Source organism: Pogoniulus pusillus, chromosome 24 (genome assembly GCF_015220805.1).
Source record: "Pogoniulus pusillus isolate bPogPus1 chromosome 24, bPogPus1.pri, whole genome shotgun sequence".
NCBI classification, from domain to species: Eukaryota; Metazoa; Chordata; class Aves; order Piciformes; family Lybiidae; genus Pogoniulus; species Pogoniulus pusillus.
In genome coordinates, this window is record NC_087287.1 from 17,145,769 (window position 1) to 17,161,581 (window position 15,813).

Below are 15,813 nucleotides of genomic sequence, written 5' to 3' on the forward strand. Positions count from 1 at the left end.
TCCCTTCCTGTCATAGTGGTGGGCATAAATGTCCCTATAAACCTTACAGGTCCACCTTTGGAATCTCTGAGCTTCCTCTAGACAGACACTGTGATTGCTGAGATGTCTTCCTCGTGAGCCAGAGACAAATGCCTCCAATGCCCATTTGCCTGCCTTCTCTGCAGGGTGTGTCCCCCTCCTGAAGCCCTTGCACTAACCAGCCCCTGACTCCCTTCACAAACACCGAGGCACCACACTTGTCTTCTACTCTTTGGTGGGATCAAGGCCATGTATTCCAGATGTGCTCCCACTTCAGATGGTCAAGTGACCTGTGGCATCTCTGCTATACCCTTGCAAGAACTGCCCAAGATACCTATGTGCACCACAGCTCTTCTTTCAACTACAGAATGCTGTTCAGAAGTCACAACTCAAGAGTTCTGGCCTTGCAGAGTGACCTGCAGAGGAACCTGGACAGGCTGGATGGGTGGGCAGAGGCCAATGGGATTAGATTGAATAAGACCAAGTGCAGGGTTCTGCACTTTGGCTACAACAACCCCAAGCAGCACTACAGGCTGGGGACTGAGTGGCTGAGAGCAGCCAGGAGGAAAGGGACCTGGGGGCACTGGTGGATAGTAGGCTGAAGATGAGCCAGCAGTGTGCCCAGGTGGCCAAGAGAGCCAATGGCATCCTGGCCTGTACCAGGAACAGTGTGGCCAGTAGGACAAGGGAGGTTATTCTTCCCCTGTACTCAGCACTGCTCAGGCCACACCTTGAGTGCTGTGTCCAGTTCTGGGCCCCTCAATTCAAGAGAGATGTTGAGGTGCTGGAACATGTCCAGAGAAGGACAACAAAGCTGGGGAGGGGCCTGGAACACAAACCCTATGAGGAGAGGCTGAGGGAGCTGGGGGTGTTTAGCCTGGAGAAGAGGAGGCTCAGGGGGGACCTCATTGCTGTCTACAACTACCTGAAGGGACATTGTAGCCAGGTGGGGGTTGGCCTCTTCTCCCAGGCAACCAGCAACAGAACAAGGGGACACAGCCTCAAGTTGTCCCGGGGTAGGTATAGGCTGGATGTCAGGAGGAAGTTCTTCCCAGAGAGAGTGATTGGCATTGGAATGGGCTGCCCAGGGAGGTGGTGGAGTCACCATCCCTAGAAGTGTTCAAGCAAAGCCTGGCTGAGGCACTTAGTGCCATGGTCTAGTTGACTGCCTAGGGCTGGGTGCTAGGTTGGACTGGCTGATCTTGGAGGTCTCTTCCAACCTGGTTGATTCTATGATTATATTTCTTCCTAATTGCTTATATGCATTTCTCTTGCTTGAAAATTAATTGACCATACAATAAACTACTTTCACTTGAGCAGGGACTGTTCTGTTTCCTATGCCATTACAGTGAGCTGTCTTTGGGCCAAATATTTAAAGGTATTTAGGTGCTTAAAGATGCAGGTAATGTGAATTTTCCAAAATCCCTGACTGCCTAATACACAGTGATTTCAGTGGGAGTTGCCATCTAAGAGCTTCTGAAAATCCCACTGTGCACCCATCTGCTTCTTGAAGCACCTGAATTCCTTTGGAAAAAGAAAGGTCCCTTCCCTCCATCAGTGGAGACAAATTTCATTTTTCCTAATGCAGATGCTTCATACAGTTTCTCAGATACTGCCTGCCACTTGGAAGTTATTTTCATTGTTTTGCTTGTGATGTCAAATTTAGTTGATGATCATGTTTATGCAGTTCCAAGCAGAGCGTGGGCACGCAGCATCTATCCTTTATGACACGCACTTGGCACGGTAGCTACTATTAATAAATCAGGGCATAGAGGTTTGTAGGCAAGCAAACTGTCAGAAAGTTACTGCAACTTTTGCAGTGTATTTAGTGATTTCTGCTCTAACTTTTTAAACCCTCTTTGAAAACCAGTGTTCTGCTTCTCATTAGCTGCTCTTTGATCCAGTGAAGGTATCCATCCCCTTGAGTTAGTATTTCATCCGACTATAAGGCCATGCCATTTGCTATGACACTAAGTCAATAGGTCTCTGCTGGCTTGCCCCAGCAGAACTGGTATATGTAGGCAAAAATTCTCTGCAAAACATGAATAACGTGGATCCAACCAAAAATTTCTTTCTTTGGTATCACAATATCACAGTATCATCAGGGTTGGAAGAGACCTCACAGATCATCAAGTCCAACCCTTTACCACAGAGCTCAAGGCCAGACCATGGCACCAAGTGCCACATCCAACCTTGCCTTGAACTGCCCCAGGGACGGCGACTCCACCACCTCCCCAGGCAGCCCATTCCAGTGTCCAATGACTCTCTCAGTGAAGAACTTTCTCCTCACCTCCAGCCTAAATCTCCCCTGGTGCAGCCTGAGCCTGTGTCCTCTTGTTCTGGTGCTGGCCACCTGAGAGAAGAGAGCAACCTCCTCCTGGCCACAACCTCCCCTCAGGTAGTTGTAGACAGCAATAAGGTCTCCCCTGAGCCTCCTCTTCACCAGAAAAAGTGGAGTGTGAACATCAGTCTGTCCAGGCACAGAAGGAGCTTGAGGGAAATAAACCGTTTCACTTCGTATCAGTTCACGTTCTTGATTCAACACATAACCAGGAGTGTCAGGACATGCACAGGACACCCTGCAAAGCTGCAGACATAGCAAGGGATGGATTTATCAGTATTTACCAGCTTAGCCAGCCTAGTCACGTGCTTTCTATTCTAATGTAGTGGGAAAGCTCAGCCAGTCCTTCTGCATTAACCTCCACCTTCAGGCATCACCTTACCCTGCAGCCTCTCTGTCCTGCATTCTGAAGTTTTCATTTCATTGCACAAGGTGCTGTAGAATGAAAGTAAACATTTGGCTGTGGAGAGTTTGCTGAGTCCAGAATATTCAGTTTAGCTTCAACTAATTTGAAAACTAGTAACCAAAACCATGCTTTTACTTTTAAAGTGTTTTTTTTTCCCAGGGATATTTAATTCTGTGATCTCCAAAGGAGAGAAGCATTTATGAACATGCATTAATCCTCACTGGGAATTGATCCAGAGCTTGTTTTAAGCATATGCTTAAGTGGTTTGTTGAACTGGGGCCATAGCTGCCCAGGCCCATCTCTGGCTGAGCTTTAATTGAGCAATGTGAACATTTGAATTCATTTGCTTGCACTTGTGGGTTTTGTCCTATGTATTTTTTAAAAGGCTATCAATGAAATTTATAAGAGTATGTTAATATTTAATTTGGTTTGGATCCACTATCTGAGAAAGGGTCAGATCTTGGATAAAATTTTGGGGGAAAAAAATATCACCTTTAGTTCAGTATCTGCCTGATGCTAAAGGACAAGAATATATTTTATTATATTTCCATCAAGACTTATATCTGTGTTGTGTGATTTATTTTGTTGATCCTTGCTTGCTTTTGGCTTGTTTTTCTATTTGTTTGTTTGTTCTGTTTTATGGTTTCTGTTTCTCTCTTGGGTAAATGATGAAGAAGAGCCTCGCTGTAAAGGACCCTCCTGCTCTAGTTGATGTGTTAGCATATCACTGACCCACTGCAGCTCATTCATGACTCTTCAGCTCTGACAGGTTGAATGCCCAGAGTGGTCACTGATTAGGCTGCCACTCCTAATATTCTCATCCCTGCAGTTATCAAGCAGGAAAATAGTGACAAGTAAATCTAAGCAGCGTGGGAAATGCAGAGCCTGGAAATCGTGAACTTCATCCTAGAATCATCATAGAAACAACCAGGTTGGAAGAGACCTCCAAGATCAGCCAGTCCAACCTAGCACCCAGCCCTAGCCAATCAACCAGAGCATGGCACTAAGTGCCTCATCCAGGCTTTGCTCCAACACCTCCAGGGATGGTGACTCCACCACCTCCCTGGGCAGCCCATTCCAATGCCAATCACTCTCTCTGCCAACAACTTCCTCCTAACATCCAGCCTATACTTCCCCCAGCACAACTTGAGACTGTGTCCCCTTGTTCTATTGCTGGTTGCCTGGGAGAAGAGACCAACCCCCACCTGGCTACAACCTCCCTTCAGGCAGTTGTAGACAGCAATGAGGTCCCCTCTGAGCCTCCTCTTCTCCAGGCTAAACAACCCCAGCTCCCTCAGCCTTATGGCATCTGCTGGGGCTGCAGTGGCAGTGAGAGAGCACAACAACCTCACCCAGAAAAGGAATCCAAATCTTGGCAAAGAGAAAGGAAATCACACATCACGTTTGCCACTTGTACATTGCTGCATGATTCCTTAGGGGGAAGAGAAGAGTTTCAAGATCCTTTTGAGCTTGCTTTTTCTGTGTTCAGTTGTGCTGCTGAGGAGGTGTGAAATTTTAGGGCCACCTCCTGAACTCCAAAATCTGTATTCATCCAGAGGAAACTGAATAAAGTGACTGGGAGTTTTCCTAGGGCTTAGGGCTATTAGAATTTGATTGTATTTTTGGTTGGTTTGCTTGTTTTGGTAGGGTATTATTTTGGGTTGTTTTGGTTTTGGTGGTGGTGGTGGTTTGGGTTTCACTTGTTTGTTTTTCTCCCCAGGAGGGTGGCTAAAGCATATTTATCATCATAAATAGAGATTTCAGTCCTGATAGGAGAAATTCTATTTTCCCCCTGCTTTTAAATGCAAGGAACTAAGCATCTTACTGGTGTAGAGCATTTTCTCACTGATCTTGTATAATGAGGATTTTTTCTTTTCATGTCATTGGGGCAAACTTCAATCATAGAATCAGCCAGGTTGGAAGAGACCTCCAAGATCATCCAGTCCAACCTATGCCCCAGCCCTATCCAGTCAACTAGACCATGGCACCAACTTCTTTTCACACCTGTTTTTCTTTCCCATTCATTGTGCAGATTTGGAGTCCCACTCCTGCCATTGGCCTGCTTTCTTGATGAGTATACAAGGAACATTTTTAATTCTGAGGCCCCAGAAATTCCTATGGACAGTACCTGAAGCTGAGATTGGATGCATTTGGTCAGGACATTCGCCTGGGATAGGCTGAGGCCAAAATCAAGTCAGGTAAAGCTCCAAGTTGAATCTAGGTCTCCAGTGTCTCAGGTGAATAGAGTAATGTCTTTAATCTCTATTGCTTGGGATTTTTTCCCCCCAAAAAAACTCTGTTCTGAAAAAATAATTTCTTTGACCTTCTTCATAAATCAGTGTTTTCCAGTGAAAAACTTTTGTCACTGCTGCTGCTGGCTGCCAGTAGCCATTTTCTTAAAAGCAATATAAAAGAAATCTACATTCTCCTTAGAACATGGAAAGGGCAGTGACAAAGGAACATGCTTCTGAAGCTGCACACATAGAATCATAGAATCAACCAGGTTGGAAGAGACCTCCAAGATCATCCAGTCCAACCTAGCACCCAGCCCTAGCCAGTCAACCAGACCATGGCACTAAGTGCCTCATCCAGGCTTTGCTTGAACACCTCCAGGGATGGTGACTCCACCACCTCCCTGGGCAGCCCATTCCAATGCCAATCACTCTCTCTGCCAACAACTTCTTCCTAATATCCAGCCTATACCTACCCTGGCACAACTTGAGACTGTGTCCCCTTGTTCTATTGCTGGTTACCTGGGAGAAGAGACCCCCCACCTGGCTACAATGCCCCTTCAGGCAGTTGTAGACAGTAATAAGATCACCCCTGAGCCTCCTCTTCTCCAGGCTAAACAGGCCCAGCTCATCTGAACTAGGTGATCCAATAAATGTGTTAGTGAGCAAAGATTAGGAAAATAAACTGCATCCAAGACCCAGACTGGTAAATGTAGGTTCCCTGTCTATGCTGAGCAGTTCCCTCTGTCTTTTTCCCATCTTTTTACCTTACTCATTGCTGTGCTTTGAAGTTCTGCAGCAAAGCTCTGAAGTGTACCTCTAGGAAGAGTGAATCCATCCTCTGTCCTCTGGGCACACTTCTGTCTACAGACTGGAGCAGGGCTGTGGGCAGCTTCCCTGGTGACTGAAGGGAGTTGCCAGGTAGCTATGCACACTCCTGTCCTTCTCCATCGTGTTGCAGAGTCTGAAAGCCTTGTTGGAACACACTAATCATAGAGAGAGACCAGTTCTGCATATTCTAGCCCACAGAGAGAATTAAGCAATCCACCACACTCTCTTGAAAGCAGCAAAACTTTAAACTCCAGGTGGAGCTGGTCACACCTGTTTTCTGTTGCAAGAGCTAGGTGTCAGCATCCAGGCATCCATGTCTGATTCCAAAGTGCAGGAGAGCAGCTGGATGTGTGGCCTTTGTGTGTGTGCACATTAGCTCTGTGTGTAGCACCAGGGAGTATCCAAGGTTGGTGGGATGACAAAACAAAGAAAAAATATTCTAAGAACAGGTCTTTAAAAGTTCTGATATGAGTTGAGTCTTGACAGCAACTTTCCTGTGTTGTAAGCAGAAATATTCTACCATTTGGCAGGGAGCAGGGTGGTTGCTGAAACATCAGATACATGCAACCCCACCCCACCCCATGTTTAGTCTTTAGGCTAATGCTATGGCACTCTTAAATTCAGTCAGAAACAATCTTACAGCTGTGCCCTGAGGTTGTGTGATGTGCTGCATAGCCTGTTCTGCTCATTTTGCTCCATCTAAGTCATCATTCCTCCAGCTCTCATCCTTCCACTTCCCCTACATGAGGAAAGGAAAGGGAGACCACTGACCAGGGCAGAAATATTCAACTTGAATAGTAAAAAAGAGGCAGACAGGGACAAGGTAATTGATAACACATCCAAGGTACTGCTTGTATAAACCTTTTTCTTTTGTAAATTATCAACTGTGTAGAGAGGCTTGGATGGGGGGAGGAGGAGGAGGAGGGGAATTACTGCTTTTGTGCATTTTGTGACCATAAAGTTTGATGCTATCCTTAATAGGGAGACTATCATCAAAGATGGGGTATTTAGTGCAAGAGAATTCAAAGTGGGGCTAATAATGGTGTAGAATGTGATGATGGTTTGTCTTATGCTTCCAGATGTCACACTGAGAAAGGAGCAAGTGCCAGCTGCACATGCCTCTTGCCCAAGGTATTAGGGAATTTGGACCCAGGTGGTTGGATTCTCCCACGAAAGCTCTGCAGTGCACTAGGAACATTTCAGGTTAGTGTTGCAAGCATGAGTGCATCCTTAATTCTGTTTCTAAAGACAAATCATTTCAAGTAGAGTGCATAGAGCTCATGACACAAACACATCTGGATTTCAGTTGTTGATCTGAAATATTCACAGTCCAATATGGTAAAAGCAGATGTTGGGTTGACAGTCATCATAAATGTGAATGATCACATCCTAAATCCCATATGGAGCTTAGTTGAGAGCAGCAAAGCTTACCTGGCCAACCTCAGTTCTATTCTGAGGCTAAAAATGTTTGCTTGCACACCTAAAGTTAGGCATCACTCTTTTTTTTAGGGGGGTTATAAGAGCTTGTTACAGATCTTAAAGAGGTTTAGATGCAAGCTGATAGAGACTGTCTGTCTTTTTATAGCTCATATCAGATAGCAACAAATCAATCCTTCAAAGACAAAAGAAAAAAGAATAAACCAAAGACCCTCCAAATAACACAAAGGTAACTAAGGAGCTGAAGAGGCAAATAGATGTTTGGCAGGGTTTTAAATGTGGTCTTTCAGCATGGGCACTCACCACCTGCTAGTGACTGTTGGCACCTTTGGGCTCCTTCAGGCTCAGACTCTTTCTAGACTAAGTCAGCATCAGGCAGACTAACATAGCCTTAAAATCTGCATGTTTGGTGTGGCATCCCTCGTGGAATTCACCTAGTGGATGGCTTTGACCTGTTGTGAGCATTAACTATATACTTTTTTCAGTACAATTCTGTCTTTACTCACTTGGCTCATCCCACTGAGATGTGAAGTTCTGCATATATTTACCTTGCTTACTGATCCTGGCCTGTCTCAATAGAATAATGGATTTTGACCAAAGCTGTGCCTTACTGGGTATGATAAAAGAATTCCAGCAATGGGTATCAGACACTAGTGTTAGGTAATAGTTGATTTTTTTTTTCTCACTTTGGAAATGTGATTTCTTGAGTTGGGAAGGAAAAAAAAGTCCATTTCAATGCCATAAATACTAAAATCCTTATTACATTCTATGGCTGTACTCTGTATAACCAGCACCTTGTTGTTCAGATCATTCAGACCTAACACAGCAGGCTGTGGCTTGTTCCTAACCTGTACACTCTGACCTTCTCCCAGTGAAAATCAGATTTGGTTAAGACCTGGGACTCATTCTGACACACAGGCAAAAGAGTCATAGGAGCTGGAAGGTGTTTCCAGATTCAGCAAGCTAGGAGCACTGCAGCCAGGCCTTTCAGCTGAGCTCTGCAGTGCTGCTGGTTCCATGTTCATCCAGTATTGAATGTGTCTGGTTTGCTGGTTTGATTATTAAACAAAAGGATGAGTTGAGTCATAGACTCTTGGAGACGTGTGGAAGATAGAAAAAGGGATTTCTGTCCTTCCTGCCTCAGAAGAAATAAACATAACACAGACAAGAAGAAAATAAATGGCTGTAAAAGTCCTTTAAAAAACAAACAAACAAACAAAAGGGGAAAAGAAATCTTGAGAACACAAGGTCTGATTATGAGTGAGAATTACTAGAACGTGCCAGACAGGAGGAATAAAAGGTAAGTGGGCAATGTTACTGCTGGAACAAGCAGAGAGAGGAAACATCCAGGAAAATCTGCAAGTCTTCTTTTGCCACTAGTCTGACAACAGATGATCATAGAATCATAGAATCAACCAGGTTGGAAGAGAACTCCAGGATCATCCAGTCCAACCTAGCACCCAGTCCTATCCAGTCAACCAGACCATGGCACTAAGTGCCTCATCCAGGCCTTTCTTGAACTCCTCCAGGGATGGTGACTCCACCACCTCCCTGGGCAGCCCATTCCAATGCCAATCACTCTCTCTGGCAAGAACTTCCTCCTAACATCCAGCCTATACTTCCCCCAGCACAACTTGAGACTGTGTCCCCTTGTTCTATTGCTGGTTGCCTGGGAGAAGAGACCAACCCCACCTGGCTACAGCCTCCCTTCAGGTAGTTGTAGACAGCAGTCCCCCCTGAGCCTCCTCTTCTCCAGGCTGCACACCCCCAGCTCCCTCAACCTCTCCTCATAGGGTTTGTGTTCCGGGCCCTTCACCAGCTTTGTTGCCCTTCTCTGGACATGTTCCAGCACCTCAACATCTCCCTTGAATTGATGATGATGATGATGACAATGGTGACATATCTGTGAACACATGTTACGAAAAGATGACAACTATCACAGGCAAAGCAGTGATAGGGTCACTGGATATTTTTAGCTCTAGTTCTGCTTGGCTTGTATATTGTCTTGAGTTTGAAGCTGCTACTAAGTTCAGTCTCCCCAGGGAATATTACTCCACAGAATACTTTGTCTCTATTCAGAAAGAAGCCCTGGCATTTGAATACAATATAATTGTGTTTCCAGTCCAAGCCTATACAATTTTAGGTTAACTTCATCAAAGTTTAATATTCTTTCTGATTGTACTTTGCACACTTGCAGAGTTCAGCTGGAAGCAAACCAGCAGATTGCCCATTTTCCAAGTGAAATGGTCCTGCAAGTGTTGTTTTCAGTCACTCTCCCCTTTGGCACCAGAGAAGTGCTTTATTCATTTTGTACCTTGTGATGTGCAATGGGCTGCCCAGGGAGGTGGTGGAGTTGACGTCCCTGGAGCTGTTCAAGGCAAGGTTGGACGTGGCACTTGGTGCCATGGTCTAGCCTTGAGCTCTGTGGTAAAGGGTTGGACTTGATGATCTGTGAGGTCTCTTCCAACCCTGATGATACTGTGATACTGTGATACTTAAAACAGGGCAGCATGGAGTCTACCTAGCTTAGTTCAAAATACATCTATCTGTTTTAAACAAGGGGGAGGGAAAGTCTCTTCTGAAAGCTTGTCTATGCATTAATCCTGCCCATGGGCTCATCTGGTGTATGTTTTCACCACTTATACAGAACTGCTTGCTTTGGTGTTGGCTGAAAAATTAATTTTTACCAATCAAGCAAGGACTGGGCAGTGAAATCATAGAATCAACCAGGTTGGAAGAGATCTCCAAGATGATCCAGTCCAACCTAGCACCCAGCCCTAGCCAGTCAACTAGACCATGGCACTGGTAATCCTTTCTTAAAACACCTTGTTGGTGCACTCCTTGCCCCTCTCCACACAACTCTCAAAGCACAATTATTCAGCTGAGGAAATGTATTTCTGGTCTCATTGTGCTTACTACTAATAGGACTCCATTTCCCCCACTTCTTCTTTAATCACACACACACAGAGTACAAACAAACCAAAGGGAAAAGGTAGCCATTTGCGGATGGCAAATCAGTCCACGGGGGCTGCTTGGATTTTAAGGGCAGCTGCTGTTCAGTCTATCTGGTGTGTCACTTTCTGTTTCGTGTTACCGTTTTATTGCTGCGGTGGGAACGGAGCAAAAATAGCGGCTACTGCAGTTCTGTTGAATAACCATCAACGTGACTCTAGCCGATGTGTCAGTGCCTCACTGGGCACAAAAAATGTCCATATTCGATATCCGCTGCCCTACCCTGCCCTGTAAATGAAAACAGCAGCCTGCTCAATAGCTGCAGGAAGAGCACGGTTAGCTAAGAGGCTCAGCTGATGGGCAGAGGTGCGTTGGCGCTGCCGTGTGTGGGTGTGAGGATATCCACACATCCCCGGCAAGGTTTGGTGCCGTGCGGGTGTGAGGATATCCACACATCCCCGGGAAGGTTGGTGCCAGTGAATAATTCACACGCTGCATGCAGTGTGTTTGAATGTTAACTGCGTGGGCTTCTGCATCCAGCGCCGACTATCGAACCCTGCATTTGGCTACGGCCACCCAGCTGCTGGATAGGTAAAAGCTAAATCACCAGCACAAAGCTGAGTAAAAATTACGCAAGCCCCAAATATTGACAGACCACCTCAGCTTGCCAGGTTGATCTTCCTTCCGCTCAGGACCGCTGCTCGTTTCAATTTGAGTGCGAAGTCTTAACAGCAGAGGCGCTGACTCATGAAACGGCAAGGGAGGAGAGTTGCTGTCGCTGCAGCAGTGGCCGAAGTCGTGCGGGTTTAACCCCACCGCGGCTCCTCCTGCCCTCCCCACGCCAACCTCCGCCCATCTGAACCTGCTGCTGGAGAGGGGTGCAAAGGTATTAAACACTTCTCGTAGCTGCTGCTTAACACGGTTAGGTGCCGGATCCACCTAGCTGGTTTTAACCTCTCCTTGCTATTCACCAGCAGGAGTTTGTTCGGTACTCGTGTAGCGAGTCGGAGTGGGCTTTTGTTCTAGGGCAGGCGAGGCAGCGCCGTGCCCGCTGCGGTCTCCTGAACCAGCTGGCTTTCCCCAACAGATGGCACTGCCTGTCTCTCGTAGCCAGCCCAAAGTTTGAAAGCGTTCTGTTAAAAATAGATGCCCCACATTTTTAATTGGCAATCCTTTTTTTTCCCCCCCTGTTTATTGTTAGTCTCAAATCAAACGCTGCTTAGGTCTTAGGCAAGCTCAATGCACGGTGCGGGAAAGCAGAGTGTAAAACACTCAGATGCTCTCTTCTGCTGCTCTGTGCCTGCTCTTTAGACCAGAAAATACTGAGCAGTTTGTGGTTTGTCGCTAAGATCTCCAGAAAGTTGGTTATAATAAAATGTTATTCTTTCCATTATGAAGATAGATCTTTTCGTTTAGCCTTAACGTTTATGTTGCCAGGCTTCTAAGTCCACATGAAGCCCCCACTTTCACATAAATGAAGCCAGTATTGCTCCAAAATCTCTGGACCTCAGCTACATTGATTGGAGTGCTTCAGACATTTGGACCTTATCTTGAAGAAGGCTTCCAAAATCTCTTGCAGGGATGGAGATTCCCATGCTGGGTTTGTGTCTTGAGCTGTGGTCACTGCAGTGGGACCGCAATTCCCATCCTGGGGTTCAGAGGGCTCCTAACCTCCCTGTCTGCAGAGGCTGGGAATGTGGCCACTAAAGTCCTCTTCTGACCGTTCCCTGAGTCCCTGGGGTAATTCATCAGGGTAATCCCCCAGGGTTAGTTCGTTACAGCTTCTTACCAGAGTCTCCCTATGCCAAAACTTGGTGCCTGTGGGGAGCGGATGGACCCATCACAGGGGATGAGCCTCCCTCCGCTCTCTCCTCAGCAAGCTGATCATTTCTGGGGCCTCTTCTGGGACCCATTTCATTTCTGCAATTCCTTGGGCTACGCTGAGCCAAAAGGCCAAATCACTCCTTTACAAACGGGAATTGTAATGGCCTCACTATTTCTAGCTTAGGCTGTACCTTTTGTGGCTGAGTGGTGTATGGTGGAGCAGAAGGAACATGTTTTGTTTTGCTTTATTTCTTTGCCTGTTCTTGCACACGGACAGATTTGCAAGCAGCTGCCCACAGTTTTACTCCATTCCATCCCCCCTCCCCTCCAATGGTCACATATTTAGCACAGGTCTTGATCCAGACAAGCATTTTGTTTCCTTACCGGAGCTCTTCCAGCAGTGTCAGCAACATCTACTCGCAGATCAGGGTTTGTGTGTGCTGGAAGGTGGTGTCAGTGCAGGCTTTTTAGCACAGATGCATGGGAGTAATTCTTTCTAAGATGCATTCACATACATCTCTCTCTCCAGTGACCTTCATTTGCCATCTCTCCCTCTATTTAGTTATTAGGTCCTTCTGAAGTGGTTCATAATATTCTCATGATATTGGACAAGTCTCAATAATTGTATCCAGTTCCAGTGTTACCAGCTGGATTTTGCAGCCCCTTCTCCTGTTTGCTAACATTCAACAATGCTGTACCTAACAGTTCTTTGAGTCACCTCATTGTCCAAGCAATTGAAAGCCTTTCATTCTTCCTCTTCTTTGGTGAGTTTTACTTCCCAAGTTGATTTTGTTCCCTTTGTCACTTTGTGTGATGAAGGCTAACAGCTGTTTTGAGAAGGAGCAGCAGATTAATCAGATGTGCTTGTACTTGAGGCCGTTTTCCTTTGAAAAATTCGGCCCTGTTGTCTGTCTTTTATACACTGATAATTGGCCTGTTTTCATATTTTATTTTTCTGTTAAGAGATTTGTTTTCCTGGTGGCAGAGCAGAGTTTTCCAGGCTGTGTTCTTTAAAGCTGATACTCATACAGCAGCTTCTAGCTCTCCAGCAGCTGATGGTAACGAGCGAGGATGTAGTTTTTAATTAGTTCCTCCAATGCTTCCCTGACAATATTTGCATGCACACAAGCCAGTTCTGGAGATCTGTTGCTCCCAAATGCAAGTTCTGCAGCACTTTCTGCCTTGAAAACAATCTTTGTTTCCTTTTTCTTACATAGGATGTGCTGAAATGACATCTTAAAATCCTCTTTTGAATATGGCTGCAAAGAAATTATCTGGGATCTTTGAACGCATCCTCCTTAAACAGTCATTTCTTCCTCCTTCAGTCCTCCTACTTCTTGGGTGTGTGCCTCTGTCTGTGTGGATGTGTGAAATTATTACTTATCTTTATTTTGCCTACCTGCTCATGAATTCTTTTACACAGACTTAATTTCTGTCCTGCATTTCTTAAGGCAGTGGATTCTTCTGCTTTGAAAGCAAAGCGGTTAACTGCTTACCGTGTGAACACAAACAGTTATTTTCCCTTGACTTCTGCTTCCTCTTTGTGTCAAAATACCTGTAGTGTATGATGATCTTGAGGCTTTATTAAGAACATCTAATGTTGTTTCTTTTATTGTGCCAGCCATGTGATTTCAACCCCTAGGTCTCCAATGAGCTGCAGTGTCTCTTTCATAAAGGCTTCTTACTGAGAAGACAACAGGGTTTTTTTCTACCCATTGCTCCCATGGAATTAAGTTTAACCTAATACTTACTTCACTCATTAAAAGAGCAAACAGGGATTTTTTTTTTTGCCCACATGCATTTCTCAATCATGAATTTTTTTTTTTGTGGTTTTGATCCCTAGTTGAAAGTCCACTGGCATCAGAATTATCCCCTCCCAGCACTTCCTGGCACTGCAATGAGTTATTTCTCCTTTTTTTTTGGGGGGGAGGGGGGGATGTCTCCCTACAGTTTGTTATGTGCAGAGAAGGCTTCCAGGATTTTGAATAATTGACTGACTCATTCTTGGTTTCCTTTTAATATCCCAGAATCATCATTATTTGAAAATTGGATACCAGAACTGGACATAGCAATGCTGGTCCCATCAGTGATACCTACCTGTAATATCATAGTCTCCTGCATAATCATGCAAGTCTTGCATTAACCTTAGCTCATAGATTGCATAGGGAATTCATGGTAAATTGATTTTCTGAAGTCCTTTTCAGTGTCACTGCATTTCAGGATATAGCATTCTGTGTTGTTAGTGTGACCTACATTCTCTCTTTTGACATATCTGACTTGGTGTCTGCCTGTATTAAAACGTTTTATTTTAAAGTATGGCTTCATTTTACAAGCTGATCCAAATAGCAGATTATAACTGACCAGTCTTTACCTCACCAACGATTCTTTGGCCCATTTTTTTCCCTTTCTATGCCCTCAGAGTAGCCAGTTTAAAATATTTCAAGTATTTTCTCTGGGGTTTCAGAGAAAGTGACAGGGACATTGAGAACACTTACTGGCTGCACCCATATTCAGATGTGGGAACCAATAGCAGTGTTTTAGTCAGTTTTTATTCTGCTGTACTATGTTATATGTTTTGAGTTGTGTTGGTTTTTAACAGAAGGTAATATTTCCCCCAAAAAAATTGGATCAAAAGGCAAATTCCATTATTTTTTATAACCAAATTTTGTTTAATTAAGAACAATCAAACAAACAACTTCTCATATCCTGACTAGTCACTATGCCCTCATTTTTCAACATTTTATTAGTCATAATATGTGGTAATTTCTCCAAAGAGTCATCTTAGACTAAATTCCAAACCCAAATGGTTCTTCCCTGCTTTGTGAATTTCTCTGCATTCAAGCATCCTTCATTTTGTGCAGGTGAGAAGCTGCTTTCCTCACCTTTTCACACCATCTACTCTGGAGATTGTATTTAAGCCCTCTCTCACATCACCTAAATTTAAATAGTTACCAGGATGTTTTTCTCCTCCTTCCCTGCATCACCGAGGATGCCACAAGATCTGTTGGAGGGTAGGAGAGCCCTGCAGAGGGACCTTGCCAGGCTGGATGGGTGGGCAGAGGCCAATGGGATGAGACTGAACAAGGCTAAGTGCAGGGTTCTACACTTTGGCTGCAACAACCCCAGGCAGCACTACAGGCTGGGGACAGAGTGTCTGAGAGCAGCCAGGCAGAAAGCCTGGAACAGCCTGTTTAGCCTGGAGAAGAGGAGGCTCAGGAGTGATGTCGTTGCTGTCTACAACTACCTGAAGGGAGGCTGTAGCCAGGTGGGGATTGGGCTCTTCTCCCAGGCAACCACCAATAGAACAAGGGGACACAGTCTCAAGTTGTGCTGGAGGAGGTCTAGGCTGGATGTTAGGAGGAAGTTGTTGGCAGAGAGAGTGATTGGCATTGGAATGGGCTGCCCAGGGAGGTGGTGGAGTCACCATCCCTGGAGGTGTTCAAGAAAAGCCTGGATGAGGCACTTAGTGCCAAGGTCTAGTTGATTGGCCAGGGCTGGGTGCTAGGTTGGGCTGGATGATCTTGGAGGTCTCTTCCAACTTGGTTGTTTCTATGATTCTAAGTGAGCACTAAGACTGGGTTACATAATCTTTTTGCATTTTCTCCTATGGCCATACACTGTGAGCAGGTCCCATAAAAGTCTCTTAAAAATTCCCACCTGAGGAGACTTTGTCTTCCATGTTGATCTCTTCTCCCAAGAAACAAGTGATAGGACAACAGCAAATTATCTCAAGTTGCTCCAGGGGAAGCTTAGGTTGAAGATAAGCAAAAATG

At 45.2% G+C, this 15,813-nt stretch overlaps 1 long non-coding RNA gene across 2 annotated transcripts in view; it reads left to right on the plus strand.

The window, feature by feature from the left end:
• LOC135186245 (uncharacterized) overlaps window positions 1-8,424 on the plus strand; it is a 38,596-nt gene extending 30,172 nt beyond the window's left edge. For both annotated transcript variants that reach the window (XR_010306786.1, XR_010306787.1), the window contains 3 exons: window positions 4,798-4,963; window positions 6,907-7,030; window positions 7,413-8,424. This is a non-coding gene — a long non-coding RNA (uncharacterized LOC135186245). The remainder of the gene's footprint in view (window positions 1-4,797; window positions 4,964-6,906; window positions 7,031-7,412) is intronic.
• The last annotated feature ends 7,389 nt before the right edge of the window (window positions 8,425-15,813 follow it).